We start from the raw sequence: 4,228 nt of genomic DNA, 5'->3' as shown, positions 1-4,228 counted from the left end.
AACGATGGAAACAGACGAAATGAAAAGGAAGGGAGGAAAGGGTTGTAAAAATGTGTGTGTGTGTGTGTGTGTGTGTGTGTGTGTGTGTGTGTGTGTGTGTGTGTGTGTGTGTGTGTGTGTGTGTGTGTGTGTGTGTGTGTGTGTGTGTGTGTGTGTGTGTGTGTGTGTGTGTGTGTGTGTGTGTGTGAGAGAGAGAGTGAAGGGTATGTGTGGTGTGTGAAATATACAGCAGAAAAGTATAATGAAAATGTGGCTGAAGTGGGTAGGGAGGAGTGATTGTGCTGCGTCTATCACAGTACCAGGACATGTTGAAATGTACGAATTATATTCACATTTAGACATGCTGTTTGTTGCCGAGATACAAGTGGATCCAAGTCTCACCAAAACCTTTTTTCTCCCTAATATTGCAAACAACTTTTTCCAATTGTGGGTGTAATTCTCCAAAAGGGTGTGGTGAACTGAGGGAATCGCAGCGGTTGCTGGTACAGCGAGATGTTACCGATGTAGTAAGTTGTGTGTGGTGTAATAGTAAGGAGTGCTATAAGGCGTTTGTGGTTGTGGCGATGAATGTGAGTGTGGAAGGATGTGTGGTGAGATAATGAATGTGCGTGCGCATGTGTAGCCGTGTGTGTGTGTGTGTGTGTGTGTGTGTGTGTGTGTGTGTGTGTGTGTGTGTGTGTGTGTGTGTGTGTGTGTGTGTGAGTGTGTGTGTGTTTCCGTATAAATATGTGTGTGGCACGGCAGGGTGTATGTGTTGTGCGGTATAGTGTATATATGATGTGGTAAAATGCATGGTGCGGTAATGTATGCGTGTGTCATGTGGTAGGGATTTTGGTATGGTAAGATGTGTGTGTAGTGTGGACCTGTAATAGGTTGTGTATCGTATTACAGAGTACATGTGGTGTGGTACGATGTGTGTTGTAGTGGGGCGTGTGTTTTTGACAGAGTGTGTGTGTGTGTGGGGGGGGGGGGTGTAGTAGGTTGTTTGTGTGGTGTGGTAGATTGTGTACGTGTTGTGCCAGAGAGTGTGTGGTATGGCAGAAAGTAAGTGTGGTGTAGCAAAGAGTGTGTATGGTTTGGCAGAGTGTGTGTGCTGTGTCTGGGAGGGAAGCAGGGTGTCATGCAGTACACAAATGGGTGTTGTTGCTGTTGTGTGGTGATGGTTGGGCATACGAGAAAAAGCCACCGAAAATTGTGCTGCTTTGGCCACGATTCCCAAGCTAATATTTCATGGGCCTAAAGATTTTTTTTTTTTTAATGTGAGGAAGAAAGAACCAAAGGCAAAGAGCCCGCAATAACTGTTTCCTCCAAGAGAAAAACAAAATACAAGAGAGAGCCAAATTCAAGGTTCGATCATTTCGAGATGCCTGGACACACTGCGTTTGAAAGACTGGAGATCTTAGGAAGCAGGAAATACAGACAGAGGGAGACAGTTCCAGAGTTCACCTGATGCATAAATGAAAGACTGGGAGTAACGGTTAACTCTTGCATTAGAGAGTTGGACAGAAAAGGGATGAGAGTTTGCTGCTACACAGATGCTACGCGCCCATCATAGAGGTGGAGGAATACATCCATACAGTTCAGAGAAGCAGTGAATATTGAAGTAGAGTTAGAAAAGAGATAAAGATGCAACAGTGCGGCAAAGAGGCAGAGGATGAAGGGAGTCAGTAAGAGGAGGAGAGTTAATGAGACGAAAAGCCTTTGACTCCACCATATTGAGAAGAGCTGTATGTGGGGAACCTCCCCACACATGAGAGTTGTACTCCACACAGGGGCGGATAAAACCAGTGTATAGAGTCGAGAATTGTGCAGGGGAAAAGAAGGAACAGAGTCAGCTTAGCACACCTAATCTCTTAGAAGCAGATTTGACAAGAGATGTAATATGATCATTCCAAGACAAGTCCTGAGTAAATGAAACCCCAAGCATGTTCAAGGATGATGCAGGATTAAGCTGAATATTATTAAACATTAGTGGGTACACCTGTGGAAGATTTTGTCGGGATGATAGGTGTCAGAACTGAGTCTCTGATGCATTAAGAACAACAAGGTTATTTTTACCCCAGTCAGAAATAAGAGCCAAGTCAGACATTAGGTGTGCCATAGCCTCATCCCTTGTTTGTTGAAGTAACTGCTGAGATGGACGTTGCGGGAACCGAATGGAAAGGTAAAGGGTGGAGTCATCAGCGTGTGAGTGGATAGGGTTAGATGTACAGCTTAGAAGGTCATTGATGAATAAAAGGAAGAGAGTTGGTGATAAGAGAGCCCTGAGGAACACCACTGTTGATAGATCTAGAAGAACGATGGCCGTCTACAACAGTGGCTATAGAACGACCAGAAAGGAAGCTGGAGATGAAGGCACAGACAGAAGGATAGAAACCGTAAGAGGTCAGTTTGGAAATTAAAGATTTGTGCCAGACTCGATCGAAAGCCTTTGAGATGTCAAGTGCAATGGCAAAGCTTTCGTCAAAGTCCCGAAAGGAGGATGACCAGGAGTCTGAAAGGTACGTGAGAAGATCGCCAGTGGAGCGTCACTGACGGAACCCATACTGACAATCAGAAAGAAGGTTGTGATAGGATCGATGCTTTAAAATTTCTCTATTAAGAATTGACTCAAAAACTTTTGAGATACAGGATGATAAAGGAATTGGACGATAGTTAGAGGGTTAGGAATGGTTACCCTTCTTTGAGACCGGCTGAATGAGAGCAAACTTCCAGCAAGAAGGGAAGGTACAAGTTGATAGACAAAGGCGAAAGAGTTTGCCTAGGCAGGGTGTAAGCACAGAAGCACAGGTCTTGAGAACAATAGGAGGGACCCCATCAGGCCCATATGCTTTGTTAGTATTGAGGCCTGTGATGGCAGAAAATACATCAGCTGAAGAAATTTTAATGTCAGCTATGAGGAAGTCAGAGGGAGGAAGTGATGGAGCACAGGAATCGTCTAAGGTGGAATTAGAGGAGAAAGTCTGAGCGAAGAGATCTGATTTATCAGTAGAAGAAATAGCTACAGAGCCATCAGAGTAGAAAAGAGGAGGGAAGGATGATGAGGTAAAGTTGTTAACAAGGTTTTTGGCAAGGAGCCAGAATGAACGGGAAGAATTCGAGTTAGAGAATTGAGAGCATTCAGTATGGATGAAATTATTTTTAGCTATGCGAAGAACAGACTTAGCACGATTCCTGGCAGAAACGTATAGAAGATGTGATTCAGGGGTGGGTTGGCCCCAGTACCTTTTATACGCCCTCTCCTTGTTGCAGACAGTATTAGAACAAGCATGATTAAACCAAAGCTTTCTTGCATTAGTGTAAGGATATGAGAAAGGAATGTATGCTTCCATGCCCGAGAGAATAACCTCCGTAATGTGCAAGGCACACCCAGATGGCTCCTGGCCATGGAAGCAATAATCATTCCAGGAAAAATCAAAGAAGTACTGCCTGAGGGCCTCCCAGTCCGCTGCTCCAAAGTGCAACAGACGACGTTTCTTTGGAGGGTCCACAGGTTTTACCGGAGTGATAGGACAGGTTAAGGTGATAAGTTTGTGATCGGAGGAGCCCAACAGAGAGAAAAGATTAACAGTGTAAGCATAAGGATTAGTTTTAAGGAAGAGGTAAAGTATACTGGAGCTCTCTCCAAGGCAGTCAGGGATACGGGTAGGGTGCTGTACAAGCTGCTCTAGGTCATTAAGGATAGAAAAGGTGTAGGCTTGTTCACCAGGTGGATCAGTGAAAGGAGAGGAGAGCCAAAGGTGGTGGTGAACATTGAAATCTCCTAGGATGGAAATATCAGAGAAAGGAGAAATGGATAGAATGTGTTCCATCGTAGAAGTAAGATAGTCGAAGAATTTTTAATAGTCAGTAGAATTAGGGGATAAGTAAACGGCGCAGATATATTTAGTCAGAGAGTGACAGTAAAGCCGAAGCCAGAGTGTAGAGAATTTAGAAGAATCGAGTTCAGGAACATGAAAGCAAGATAAGTCATTGCATATATATACACAACAGCCACCTTTGGCTTTGAAATGAGTATAGAGAAAGTAGGAGGATACAGAAAAAAGTTTGCTGTCAGTTGCCTTAGACAGCTAAGTCTCAATTAGGAAAAGAAGGTGAGGTTTAGAGGAGGAGAGGTGGTGCTCAACAGAGTGAAAGTTGGAGGAAAGGCCACGAATGTTGCAGAAATGAAGAACAAGTGAGTCAGACAGTGGTTCCAGGCAGCTCGAGTCGTCACCGGAAGAGGGGC

Source organism: Coenobita brevimanus, chromosome 61 (assembly GCF_032717465.1).
Source record: "Coenobita brevimanus isolate Jiangsu-jjx chromosome 61, ASM3271746v2, whole genome shotgun sequence".
NCBI classification, from domain to species: Eukaryota; Metazoa; Arthropoda; class Malacostraca; order Decapoda; family Coenobitidae; genus Coenobita; species Coenobita brevimanus.
The sequence above is the reverse complement of the archived record's forward strand: the minus strand, read 5'-3'. Positions refer to the sequence as shown.